Source organism: Vitis riparia, chromosome 13 (assembly GCF_004353265.1).
Source record: "Vitis riparia cultivar Riparia Gloire de Montpellier isolate 1030 chromosome 13, EGFV_Vit.rip_1.0, whole genome shotgun sequence".
Lineage (NCBI taxonomy): Eukaryota > Viridiplantae > Streptophyta > Magnoliopsida > Vitales > Vitaceae > Vitis > Vitis riparia.
The window spans coordinates 18,666,541-18,681,220 of NC_048443.1; the positions used below are offsets into that span (position 1 = coordinate 18,666,541).

The window sequence follows — 14,680 nt, forward strand, 5'->3', positions numbered from 1 at the left end:
TTGGTTTGGAATTTCAGTGAAGACATCTTCGGACCCAAATTGTTGACCACTCATATCCAACTCACCCGCTTCCTAGTTTACTAGTTTAGATTGTCCAGATTCCTCCTCCTCAGAGATATGATAATCATAATCGAGAGTCTGAATTTCCTTCTGGTACTCCCCTTGAAGTTCAAACTCAAATGAAAAATACATTGAATCTTCATGAAACACCACATCCATTGTAATAAACATTCGTCGAGTTGGAGGATGGTAACATCGATATCCCTTTTTGTGCAATGCATATCCAACAAACACACATTGCAATGCATGGGAAGTTAACTTGGTGTGTTAGTGTTTGTGTAGATGCACAAATGCCACGCAACCAAAAACACGAGGTAGATTTGGGACGATTAGGGCAACTACAACATTAGTAAGAGCTTGGAGAGGTGTTTGGAAGTTAACTAAGTTGGAAGGTACCCGATTGATCAAGTATGCGGTAGATGTGATTGCTTCTCCCCAATAAGATATCGGTATTTTTGCTGCTATCAAGGAAGCACGAACAACCTCTAACAAGTGCCGATTTTTCCGTTCAGTGACTCCATTTTGCTGGGGTGTATTGGAATAAGTAGTCTGATGAATGATGCCAAGTCCTTCCAAATACTTTTGAAGATCAGAACTCTGATATTTTCCACCATTATCACTACGCAGAACCCGAACCTTTGCATTGTCTTGAGTTTCAATCATTTTATGAAAATTTTGAAACAATAAGTTCATTTCATCTTTGGTCTTCATCAAGTATAACCATGTCATTCTGGTGCAATCATCAATAAAAGTGACAAACCAACGCGAACCACTTAAAGTTGGGACTTTGGATGGGCCCCAAACATCAGAATGTATAACCATAAAAGGAGACGGACTTTTATTCAAAATTAACGGAAATGAAGCACGATGACTTTTAGCCAATTCACAAATATTACAACGGAAACCAAAAATATCACTTTTTGCAAACAAACTAGGAAACAATTTTTTAAAATAACCAAAGGAAGCATGTCCCAGACGTCGATGCCACAACCAAATTTCAGACTTTTTCTTCTCCCCCTCAGATCCATCTACCATCAAGGCTTGTCGCAACTTATTTGAATCCTACTCTAGAAGTTGAGAGATAAATCATTCTTTCCTTCAGCCAGGTATGCTTGACTAACCACAGATGCCTAAGTCTGTTTTTTCTTGGTCTAAATATGGGGTTTCACTTCTATAATTAATAGAAACTTCTTTTCTACATGTAGGAGGGAGAAAAATAATGTAGTGGCAGACTGAGTTCCTAAAAAAAGTATGACGGTATGTTATTGACTCAATCATAGTTGATAGTTTTCCTTTTTGTTTGTTGAGTAGAATTCATATGTTTCTTTGTTGTGTAAATCATAATTTTCATGCCATTGTATTTCTTCCACTAGCTCAAGTGCTTCTTAATTAGAATTTCAATGAGCACTTTTATAGTTCATTGTTTATGTAAGTGTTGAGGAGCATTTCACATTGGGGGCAATTATCACATTTGGAATGCTTGGATAGGCAAATTCTATTCAATTGGGCTAACCCTTTTTTTCCCTTTTTTTTTGGTACTTCCTGAATGTAAGGTGGTAGGTGGTGGAAGCTTGATGGATTTTCCATACAATGGCTTTTCTGCTAGTTGATGGCATAAAAATGAAAGGATTTTTTTACGCTTGTGGCTCTCGAAGAAGAACTCAACTTAAGGACGTCAATGTTGTGCTTTTACATTTGCAGTGGCTAAAGCAAAATCAATTGTCTTTGGTTTTGGTGCTTAGTATAGAATGTAAGAAATGTGAAACTTGTTTTCTCCTTAGACATTAGTTGCAGATGTTCCTACAGGATTTGGTTCTCTGGTATGGTGATTTGAATATTTTTATTTTCTTAAAAGTTGTAATACTTTAGTTTTTTTTTTCCTTTTTTTTAAAAAGAAATTTGCGAGAATATTGTAATTTCCTTCTTACCATAGTGGATTATTTCTATATTGGCATGTGGTTTTTCCCTCATTATTAGAGGGTTTTCCATGTAAATGTTGGTGTACCTTTAATTTCATTCCTTCCACAAATGTTCATTTCTTGTGTCATAAACTTTTCTGTCTTAGAGGATGAGGGGCTAATGACACAACTTAAAATGAAACCATAAACGTATATGTTAGGTGAAACTAGAACTTCAACTCCAGTAATCAACACAATTCGAAGCTTAACCCAAAATATAGTTGTCTTGTTAGTGTTGCTTAAGTTACTTAGGCTAGTGAGAGAAAAGTTAGAAAGTCTAGAGCCTGTTTGATTATGAAAATGAGAACTATTTTCTATTGAAAATAATGTATAAAAAATGAAATAAAATATTTTTTTGTTAACACATGAGTCCCAAGCTTATTTCGTCATTGTGTATCTGAGATGTTCTCTCAGAAATGGTTTCCTTTCAAATGATGAGTGTCTTCTTCCTACATCTCTCACCTCTCTTGGAATCTGGACAATGGGGTTCCTAGCCTCCTTGGCTCTCCAGAATTTCACCTTTCTGAAACAGCTAGATACCATCATGCGCGAAATGGAGCCTAAATTTTTTAATAATGTGGAGGAGATCTGATTAATGGATTGCAAACTCTCACGTGTCTTGAAGAGCTGCAAATAAGGAGATGCCCTAACCTAGAGTTATTTGCAGATTCGGGTTTGCTGCTGATGCTTAGACAGCTTCAGGTGAGTAACTGTAAGGGTCTAAAATGGTTGCCTCGCAACTACAACTCATGTGCCTTGAATCCTTGGACATTAGTTACTGTCCATCTCTCGTATGCTTTCCAAAGGGTGAGCTACCCACCACACTCAAGGAATTATATATCGAATGTTGTGAAAATCTAGAGTCTCTACCAGAGGGAATGATGCACCACAGTAATTGTTCGTCTCTCAAGTCCTTTCGAACAGGGGAGTTATCCTCCACCCTTAAGCAACTTGAGTGCCTTCACAGCCTCACACACCTTATAATTGAGAGATGTAAGAATCTGAAATCCCTTCCACATCAAATGAGAAACCTCAAATCTCTTCAAGTGCTGGCCATAAGGGATTGTCCGGGAGTTGAGTGCTTTCCAAAAGGGGGTTTGGCCCCCAACCTGACATCACTTTATATTTGTGATTGTAAGAATATGAAAACTCCCATATCTGAGTGGAGCCTCCACACTCTCACATCTCTTTATCAATTGACTATTAAGAATATGTTTCCAGATATGCTTTCCTTTTCGGATGAAGAGTGTCCTCTTCCCATATCTCTCACCTCCCTTACAATCAATGGAATGGAATCCCTAGCCTCCCTAGCTTTCCAAAACCTCATCTCTCTCACCTCCCTTACAATCCATGGAATGGAATCCCTAGCCTCCTTGGCCCTCCAAAACCTCATTTCTCTTCAATCCCTATGTATCTCAAATTGCCCTAACCTCCGATCCTTAGGGCTGATGCCTGCAACACTTGGAAGACTGGAAGTCATTGATTGTCCGACTATAAAAGAAAGGTGCTTAAAGAATAAAGGAGGCCCAACATTGCCCACATCCCCCGCATTTGGATACAGGGATAATACATAGACTGAGGCAGAAAAATTGTAGGTGGAGACATTACGTTTCATCCATCCTTACATTCAGTCAGGTGTGCTCATTTGCAACTCACCCCCAGTTTCTTTAATTTATTTTAATGCAATTTTAATACCAGTAACTTAACCCCTTGTGAATTAATCACTGGACTGTTGTTGAATATCTAAATGCATCCAGGAGGTGGCTTCTTAGATCAGTGGCTTCATTGTTTCTTGGAAATTTTTTGTTGAAAAACTCCTTTGCAGTTGGCATTCTTTCATTTTTTGCAGCATGATTTACTCTGACCTTACACGTATGCAATCCAGACCATAGCTTATGAATTGTTCTGCAGCAAAATGACTGCAGTTTCATGTCTTAATCTTTGATGAGATATCTTTTGTTAGTTCCCAACTGCATTTACCCTTTTCAATTACACAATTTCTTATTTAGATCCCTTAAACTGGCATGGTATCTCAAAGTAATAGATGTTCCTTGTGCACATATACTACATTGATAAGGTGACAATTAATTTAGAGGTCAATTTATGTTAAGATTATTAATAGTTATCTCTTGGTTTCAGTTTCATCTTAAAGAAGATTGGAGTAGGCAGGGATGAAAACCTTCTGGTTGACTTTGGATTTGAACTACTGTATCTCAAGGAAGGTGTCCATACATAGGTTGATTTCCTGATTCTAGTCCTCAGAAGGCTGCCAGCAATGCTAAGGCTTATCATAAGTTCTAAAAGACAGGCGCTTAAAGGAGAGAGGAACTCTGGCCCCACATTGCACAAGTCCCCTGCATTGATGTAGATTTCGAATTTTGTTGATTAACTATCACAACTTGAGCTTGAACTTCATTTCTGTATGCTGAAACATGGGATCAAAGACCATTCAACCCTGTCCCATCCTGAGTTTCAATTAGGTATGGACTTCTAATTATTAATGTAATTTTTTAAGGATTCCATTTTCCATAATCAAGATGTAAGCAAAGACCACTTCTCTCTCCTTATTTTGGATTTGGTATGCCCTCCCATTTTCATTGACCCAATATCAGTTTTAATGTTAGCTAGTTATAGAAATTTCTTGTTTACATGTGGGAACTAGAAGGAAAAAAAATGACACGGATGAAATCTGATGTTTCTTTATCATAACTGGTTCCTAATCACATTTGGTTGTATGTTCTCAATCACAATGGTGGATCATTGTTTTTTGCATTTTTATTTTTATTTTTATTTTTTGAAGTAAATATTACAGGTTGCTCTGAGTTGTTAGTTGATATGCTCTATTTTAAAAAAAAATCTTCTCTATGTAGGAAGAAGGAAAAAAATGCAAGTGGAATCAAAAGCTTTTGAATAATAAGTTTGTGGTCTATTCAAATCAATGATGCGGAAAGTATCCCCTACTTTCGGGTAGATGGGGAATATATGCATTGAAGAATAATAACTAGAAATAGAAATGCATTTTGTGGGTACTAGAAAAGAAATAGAAGCAGAAAGCCATTCAACCCCCAATCCTTGCAAGTACAATATTACTACCATTTTCCTATCATTTCCTTACTTTTCTTATACTTAGGGATAACTTAATTGTGTGTACAACATCAACTTCGTTTTCTCTGGGGACCATCAATTTGGATCAAAGACACCATGCCATTGAGTTACTAAATTCATCCTCTTTCCTTTGTCTTTTTTTCTTTTAAATGATATTTTTAACTTTCCAATTTTTAAAACCATTTTCTCGGATTTGGTTCGGAAGTGGTAAATTTATATAAAAAAAAATTATTTCTTTTCTGCATGCTATTATATTTAGTGGACTTAGATATGGATATCTAGATGTGAATTGCTATTCCAATATTAGAGTAGGTTAGTAGAGAAAAAATAAACTGAAAGTCTGACAAATGAAACAATTTTCTTTTTAATGAAGACAAAAAGCTTTTTGAATGATTAAAGGACATTCACATGGGTCCTGCTTTGACAGGGATGAGGCAGGTCGTAGACAGGGTGAAGAAAAAGATGAGAGATGTTCCATTCCCTAATTAAGAAATGCAAGTGAACAATTAGTTATATCTACCAATTTAGCTCTCTTCCAACTTCATTGACCCAATATCAAAATGTAGAAAGGGGAAAAATTTGTGAAGATTAAATGAAGTTTCTAAACATGATTGCAGCCTCTTCACATATTGGCATATTTTTTACTTCTCCGCTGGATGAATTTTTTTCTTTTTGTTCTTGTGTAAGTTGGTCACCTTCATTTTTCATACTAAGTATTTCTATCACCAGTTCATCTTCCTGCTCTTATCCTGTGCTTCACTCACTCTCTCTCTCTCTCTCTCTCTATATATATATATATATATATAGAGAGAGAGAGAGAGAGAGAGAGAGAGAAAGTTGGCATTCTGTAATTTTTTTGCAACATGATTTACTCTTGACTCTACAGTCCAAACCACAGCTTATGAATTATTCTGCAGCAAAACAAATATAGTTTCATGCCACAACTTTTTATGGGATGTCTTTTGCTAGTTCTCAATTTCATTCACTCTTTTTAATTACACAATTACTTATTTAGATCCGTGAGACTGGCGTGGTTTCTCAAAGTAACAGAAGTTCATTGTTCAGGTATACTACATTGATAAGGTCACGTACAGTTAACTAATTTGAAGGTCAATTTATATTCAGGTTATTAATAAATTTCTCTTGGTTTCAGTTTGATCTAAAGAAGATTGGGGTAGGCAGGAACAAAAATCTTCTGGTTAACTTTGGATTTGAAGTACAGTATCTCAATAAAGGTGTGAGAATCTGAAAATCCCATATCTGAGTGGGGCCTCCACACCCTCACCTCTCTTCCCAAGTTGATTATTGAGGATATCTTTCCAGGTATGGTTTCCTTCTCAGATGAAGAGTGTTTTCTTCCTGCATCTCTCACTTCTCTTGAAATCAGGAGAATGGAATCCTTAGCTTCCCTGTCTCTCCAAAACTTCATCTCTCTTTGTTATTTTTATTTTTATTTTTCCTTTTTTACTTTTGTTCATTAATTTTTTTTTCTTTTCCAATTTTACATTAGTTGTCAAGGTTGATCCTTGCATGTTCAGGTCCTGTAATTTCTGGAAGGGGGGTTTGACCCCATGGTAGCTTCAGTTTGGGTTCAATTCTAAGAAGTTTGATACACGTGTCGGAGTAGCACTGGTCCACTAGGCCTTTAGAGATGATGAAATCATGCTGCTTGTCCTCTAACTTGAAGTAAGCTTTTTTCTGAAAGTTTCTTCAAGTGTTATTAATCTTAAGTTGTCCTGAGCTCTGGTCCTTTTTGCTAAAGGAAGGGTTGCATGCAACACCCAATGCTTGAAATCCAGCTCAATTTTCTTTTTCTAAGACAAAGTTGCTTAAAGGAGAAAGGAGGAAGTTTGGCTCAAGGTTGCCTACATCTCTGACATTCAGCAACATGACTTTATTGGAAAATATGAATTTATATTGAATTGTGTTTTTCCCACTCTGGAAAGTTGAGAGAGAGATCACTCCTTTTTCCTTCAGCCAGGTATGCTTGACTAACCACAGATGCAGAACCATCTTTTTTATTGGTCCAAATATGGGGTTCACTTCTATAATTAACAGAAACTTCTTTTCTACATGTAGGAGGGGGAAAAAACAATTCAGATGCAAATTTAATTCCTAACATAAGTATGGTGGTATGTTATTGACCTCAATCATAATTGATGGTTTTCCTTTTTGATTATTGAGTAAACTTGATAGGTTCTGTGTAAGTTATAATTTTCATGATATTGTGTTTCTATCACCAACACAACTATTTCTTAATAATAATTTCAATGAGCACTTTTTAAAAGTTTCTGTCCTTGTTATATGGATGCATGGGATGCTTGATTCATATTAGTATCAAGATAGACCCGTTATAGTTCATTGTTTGTGCATATATATGTGTTGATATAGAGCATTTCACATTGGAGCGATAGCATCCCTCTTACAACTCTGTTTGGGCTTTATTACATTTGTAATACTTGGATTAGGTAAATTCTACTCTGTTGGTCTAACCCTTTTTTCCTTTTTTTTTTTTTTTTTCATACTTCCTGAATGTAAGTTGATAGGTGGTGGAAGCATGATAGACACATTTAAAATGGATGGGCTTGAGAATGTGCCATACAATGATTTCTCTGCTAGTTGATGGCATAAAAATGAGAGGAATTTTGAGACTTATGGCACTCTAAGAAGAACTGAACTCAATGGATGTCTGTGTGTGCTTTTTCAGTTTTAGTGGCTCAAGCAAAATCAGCTATCTTTGATTTTGGAACTTGACATATATAATGTAAGAAGTTTGAAGCTTGTTTCTTGATCCTTAGACAATTGCAGAAATGTTGTTGTAGGATTTGTTTCTCTAGTTGGTGATTTGAACATTTTTTATTTTCTCAAAATTTTAATACCTCAAGTTCTTTTTTTTTTTTTTTTTTCTTTTTTCCTTTCTTCTTAAAAAGAAAATTGTGAGAATATTGTAATTTCCTTTTTACTATAGTGGATTATTTCTATGATTGCCCTGTGGTTTTTCCCTTGTTATTAGAGGGTTTTCCACGTAAATCTTGGTGTACCTTTTATTTCATTATTTCCAAAGATGTTCATTCGTTGTGTCCTAAACTTTGTTGTCTTACAGGATAAGAGGCTGATGACGCAACTTAAATGAAACCATAAACATGTTTAGGCACAACTAGAGCTTCAACTCTAGCAATCAACCATATATTGTGTTTATTTTCCTGTAAATTATTTCATGAGAGTTAAAAATGGTTCAAACATGATTTGAAGCTTTACCCAAAATATAGTTATCCAGTTATCCTTCTCGCGTAGTCTAAGTTACCTAGGCTAGTGAGAGAAAAATTAGAAAATCCAGAGCCTGCTTGATAATGCAAATGAGAAGTATTTTCTATTAAAAATAATATATAAAAAATGACATAAAATATTATAATACATAAGTCCCAAGCTTATTTCATCTTTTTGTATTTGGATGTTCTCTCAGAAATGGTTTCCCTTTCAAATGATGAGTGTTTCCTTCCTACATCTCTCACCTCTCTTGGAATCTAGATTATAGAATCCTTAGCCTCCCTAGCTCTCCAAAATGTCACCTTTTTAAAACATCTGCATGCCTATCCTTGTACTAAACATCATTGTTCTTTATGTTTTTTTTTTTTTTGGAAGTAAACCTTATAGGTTGCTCTAAGTTGTTAGTTTATATGCTTCATTTAAAAAAAATTCTTCTCCATGTTGGAAGAAGGAAAAAAAAAATGCACGTGAAATCAAAAGTTTCTCAATAGGGTCTATTCAAATTATGGTGTGTTCTTGACCTCAACGTTAGATGTTATTTTCAAAAAAAGAAAAAATTAGTTCTAAGTAAGCCTGATAGGTTCCCATGTTTTTTAAGTTGATATGCTTAATATTAAGTCCAAGTATAACCAGTTCCATAAAAACATATAATTTATCAAGATTGAAGAGCCTTGGTTGGTTTATCATCATTTACAGTATCTTGGACCCTCATTTCACATATGCCATGGCTTTTGAATTCTTATGCAGCAAAGTTATGCAGTTTCATTCTCACTCTGGTATCAATCTTTTTTTTTTCTTCTTAGGTTTCATTGTAGCAAGTACAGTTTTTAAGTATGCAATCACTTTACAAAGTCTTAAATACGATTTTTTATTCGAGAATTTATAATTCTTTGAAGCTGGCCTGGTATTTCTTATATTTTCACTATATGCATATGCTACATGGAGAAAATCGAAGTCATTACAAAGTTTTATACATATCTTAAGATCTACTAATGACAAGGTTGTAATATTATAGGTGAAGAGCATTTTCTTATATTTTCACTGTAATGTGTTTAGATTGTGGCCATCAACCTAAAGTAATATGTTGTTCACTTTTACAAATTTCAAATTAAGTTGTAAATATTGTTAACTCATAAATGGTTGTTGTTTGCAACCTAATACAACCTTGCATCATGGAGTCCAAGAATATCAAGCCCTTGCCAATTTATGGCATGGGATAGACTCACATTCCTTACAACTTCCGCCATTGTTAGCATAATACACATGCATGCTTCCTATAATTATAAACTATTTTTTTATCATCACATTACTAAATTGGAATTTCTTTTCATGTGGCTCCAGAGCCCTGCAATTCCTAAAGTACCATGGGTTGTCTAAGCTCTTTGCTAAGGGAAAGGAAATTTCATGCCACACTTATGAATCTAGAAATTGAGGCTTTCCTCAAACATTTTCTCTTAAAGGTCAAAAGAGAAGATTAGCCCAAGATAATGCACATCTCCACATAAAGAAAACTTTTCATATATGAATTAAATTTATGTGAATTTTGTTTTATATCACAAAAATGGAACTAGAGACTGCCTCATTAACAAAAGACAACTCTTGTAAATTTGCTATGAGTTTCTACTTAAGTTTATAGTTTTAATACTACTGATTACTTTTGATTCCATTGAAAGTCTCTTGCACTGTCTCATCTGAGAGGCCCTCAATTGGGTCTTAGGGCTACTTGCAATGCCTAGAAGACTTGAAATCAGGGATTGTCCTTTTATAAAAGAGAGATGTTTAGAGGAAAAAGGAGAATATTGACCCAACATTTTTAGTATCCTCTTCATACAAATAGATGACAAATACTTCCATTAAACCCCCTCAATTTGCAACTTACTGCTATTTTTTTAATTCTTATCTCTGAGTTATAATTTATTTTCATTTTTTTTGTCAATGCAATTTTGTATCACTAGTAAGTGACTCAACTACTTTTGAATTAATTAGTAAACTTTTTGTTTAATATTCAAATGTAACCAAGAGGTGGCTTGTTAGATCAGATGTTGGATTGTGTCTTGGAATTTTTTTTAAATTAATCCCTTGCCTTATTTGTTGAAAGGTGAGATCAGTCTCTCTCTTATTTTCAATTTGGTACTTCTAACAATTCAAATTTTCTCATATAAATATTAAAAATGTGAAAGCCTTGTTTCTCACCTCTCCTAATTCTTTTTTTTTTCTCTAAAATATTTTGAGTTTATTTCTCTTTCAAGGTAATTAAATCATATTTTATTTTGCAAATTTGCATGACAACCTTTTTTTTTTTTAGCTGACACACCTCTTACCATTGTACAATTCTTTCTTTCTTTATTTTTTGAGTTCATTTGGTTTGTATGTTTTTTATGTTTTAGTTTTTTTATTTTTATAAACTTATGTAGTTTTGGCCATTAATAATGAATGTATAAGTTTCTTCACCATATGCAGGAAGAAAGTAGATGCTCATGAAATTCAAAATTTCCTGATCACAAATGCAGGCTATTCATATGGCGGTATGCCCTTGATCTCAATTAATCATTTGGTTGCAATAATAATATTCTAGCTTATGTTTGATCTTAAGAAGTTTTATATTTGCACTTGCTTATTTGAGTTCCAGCTGACTTGGTTTTTTGGTTGCATATTTCAAACACATTTGCTTATTCCACTTCTTAGATATTTGATACTGGTTTTAGTCCATAGAAATGCTACCATCTTCTTACAAAGAATATTTTCAAGTCTTGGAGTTCATTCATTTCCTAAGGCACTCCCATTATTCCATTAACATCAAAATAATAATCTTAACATCAGTTTCTACTTGATTCTTTTGTAAATCTTCTTTACATGTAGAAGGACAAAAGGTGCATTTCAAAACTCATCATTAATCAAGGGTTTTTCCTTTATCTTCTTTTTACTTGTGTAAATCAATTTTTTTATTTTCAATTTTTGTATTTATCATAAAGATCGATCCTTGATTTTTCAGGCATCCTGTACTTTTTGGAAGTGGAGTTTGGCCCTAACCTAGCTTTAGTTTGGGTTCAAGATTGTGAGAAGCTCGAGACATTGCGTCTAAGTGGGACTAGTCCTTCAAGCCTTTACAGATGAAAATTTCATGTTTCTTATTCCTCTAACTTCGAGCAAGCTTTTTACTAAAGTTTCTTCAAGTGCTATTGATCTCAAGTTATCCTAAGCTCAGGTCCTTTTTACTAAACGAAGGGCTATGTGCAACACCTAGTACTTGAAATCTCGAATTTTCCTGTTCCAAGACAAAGGTGCTTAAATTAGAGCAGGAAATTTGGCTCAATGTTGCCTACTTCTCCGACTTTTTGCAACATGACATCATTGGAAAATATGAATTTATATTCAATTTTGTTTTTCCTGTTCTAGAAGTGGAAAGAGAAATATCACTCCTCTTTTCTTCAGCCATGCATGCTTGACCAACCACAGATGCACAACCCTCTTTTTTATGGGTCCAAATATGGGGTTTCACTTCTATAATTAACAAAAACTTCTTTTCTATATGTTGGAGAGGGGGAAATTATGCAGATGCAAACTAAATTCCTAAAATAAGTATGATGGTATGTTATTGACCTCAATAATAACTTATGGTTTTTTGTTTTGATTATGGAGTAAAAATGATGGGTTTCTTTGTTGTATAAGTTATACTTTCATGCCATCATGTTTCTATCACCAACTCAACTACCCTTTAGTAAACTTGATTGGTGTCTTCCTTTAAATTTTGTTCCTCAATCTTGCTCTTTTATCTTTTTCAGGTTAGCTATTAGTTCTACCTTTCTAAATACAATTTGTAATCAATGTTTCAATAGATGCTTTTTCACACAAAGGAAACTCAGTTAAGATTCTACCATCTGTTGCAGCTTCATGGTTGCAGAAGTCAAAGCTACACCCAATGCTTGAAATCTAAGACAAAGGTGCTTAAAGGAAAAGCAGGAAGTTTAATTGGCCTATTCTTATTGTGGTACGTTATTGACCTCAATTGCAATTGATGGTTTTCCTTTTTGATTGTTGAGCAGGCTTGAAAGGTTTCTATGCTTTGTAGGTTATAATTTTCATGCCATTGTGTTTCTACAACCGACACAATTGCTTCTTAATTATAATTTCAATGAGCACTCCTTTAAAGTTTTTCTGTCCTTGTTGTATAGATACTTGGAGTACTTAATTCATCTTAATATCAATACAAGCCTATTATAGTTCATTGTTTGCACCTAAGAACTGTCTTTCATCGTGGTGTCGCAACTGATCCTTGAATGACTAATCCCTAGCTAGGGAAGACAGGGGATGGGCGCTTGGTCAATATAGTTTTTTTTCCAATGCAATGAAGTTTGATAGTTTCTATTTTTCTTAAGTATATATCCATGTTGAGAAGCATTTCACATTGGGGGCAGCAACATCCCTCTTACAACTCCACTTAGGCTTTATCACATTTGCAATGCTTGGATTAGGTAAATTCCATTCTGCAAGCAAGGTAGTAGGAATGAAGTATAAAGAGGTATGCAGCTAATGGGATTAAAATTGTTGAGGAAAGTAGTGAGAAGTGACATTAAGGAGAATAGGGGTGGGTTTGTAACAAAATTTAAGATCCTTATTTGGTGAGTTTGTGGAAAGGCATTGGAAATGTTTGTTAATAAACACATCTTGCCAAGAAGGTATCATTATTTATGTGAACAGCCCTTTCAAGTAATCATTTAGTGCTTTCTGGGATACAGTTCATGTTTTCTTTTCTTAAAAATTGAAAATATTAGTAAATCTTATATAAAATATAATAACTCTAATATAAAAAGTATGGATTTGCCTTATGTCCTCAAAAATTATTTGTAAAATTTTCAAAATTTGAGATAGAATTTTAATACTTCAATTTTTTTAAACTTTTGTCAAAAGTCATTATCTTAAATAGCTTTTGCATCTTATGAGTTACTATCATTTTCTATTTTAAAAATAGAAAACCAAAAATATATCTAAGCAACACCTTAGTGATACTTTTTTCTGGTGGTGTCATACTTAATGACCCATCCTGGGACCATGCAGGATTTGTCATCAGGTTGGCTCCTAAGGATGGTGACTGAGAGCCGGAAGGCATATGGAGAGCAATTCTATACTAGTCTAGCATTTAGAGGGAAAGGGGGCAAATATGGAGCATATGTTCCTTAACCAGTTATTTTGCTGGGAAAACATGACAAAGAGGGTCTTTGCTGTGGCTTTCCTTTATGAAATGTATTGCATGTGTAGTGTATTTTCTTCCTCTAGCAGTTATCTTTTCTTTGTTCCTTCTAGGATCCACATATACTGTATATGTGGATCTACTTTATATACGGTAGCCTACTTTGTTCTGATACTTTCAGAAAAAAGATAAAGACATGAAATAGACAAGTTATTACTCATCTAAGAAAGCAGTATGATTATGATTGCACAATTTACATTGGATGCATAGGGGTTTTATGAAGGTTTAAGCTTATTCTTAAATTATGATCATAATATCATTGAACACTCATTAAAAGTTCACGATACTTGTGAACAATTGTTGATCACAGTAGCAAGATGACTCCATTACAGTTACATGGTTCCTTCTTTTGTTATGGATGTACTTGATTTTCACATTGGCATTCATTTCTAAAATTTTTAATTTTCAGAGGATTCATGTCTAGATGGGTTCTGCAGGGGATCAATTTCTGCAAGAATGTGAGTCATGCCCCTCCCCTCCAAGCAGCTCACTTGGGCATATCATATTCTTGAGTTCACATGTTAAGAAAGGTAGGGAAAAGTATCGCCCCCTACCTAAAATCATCTCAAAACTATATAACTCTCACTCTTCTTCTGTGCTAACACTTACTTTTTGTTGTTTTGGTTTTGAATTGTCTGTTAGTCAACATGGTTGGTTCTCAAAGCCTGTTGGATACTTATAAGTTGACGGGATTGGAGAATAGGCCTTATGATAACTCCTTTGTAGTCTTCCATAGAAGACAAAGAATCTCAAGTCTGCATATTGATTTGTTCATCTGTTGTTGTTGCCCATTGGCCTGGACTTGGGGATGCATGAAAAGGGAATATGTTTCTTGGAGGCCTCTCAACATATTTCATGGTAACTCAAGACATGATTGTGAAATTACCAAATATGATCACCAAACAAGCCACCATTTTGGTAAAAATGTAGAGAAAATACAAGAAACTCTTGGGGTCTTGTTAGAGACTTGAACTTGGCATCCAAACTTTAGGTTTTTGAAGCTTTGCCCCTTTTTTGATTGGTATTTTTGAGGGGAAAAAAA

General features: G+C 34.5%; 1 long non-coding RNA gene across 6 annotated transcripts; it reads left to right on the forward strand.

Annotated features, from left to right (window-relative positions):
• The first annotated feature begins 2,460 nt into the window (after positions 1-2,460).
• Positions 2,461-14,398, forward strand: LOC117927510. Of its 6 annotated transcripts, XR_004653363.1 has the most exons (12): positions 2,461-3,653; positions 4,158-4,498; positions 6,139-6,188; positions 6,277-6,446; positions 6,634-6,809; positions 6,886-7,104; positions 7,203-7,255; positions 7,663-7,887; positions 10,851-10,915; positions 11,383-11,671; positions 12,278-12,378; positions 14,048-14,398. It is a non-coding gene; the product is annotated as an uncharacterized LOC117927510 (long non-coding RNA). The 6 variants fall into 6 exon arrangements; XR_004653361.1 differs by having other exon boundaries at positions 6,139-6,446; positions 14,076-14,398; XR_004653362.1 differs by lacking the exon at positions 6,139-6,188.
• The last annotated feature ends 282 nt before the right edge of the window (positions 14,399-14,680 follow it).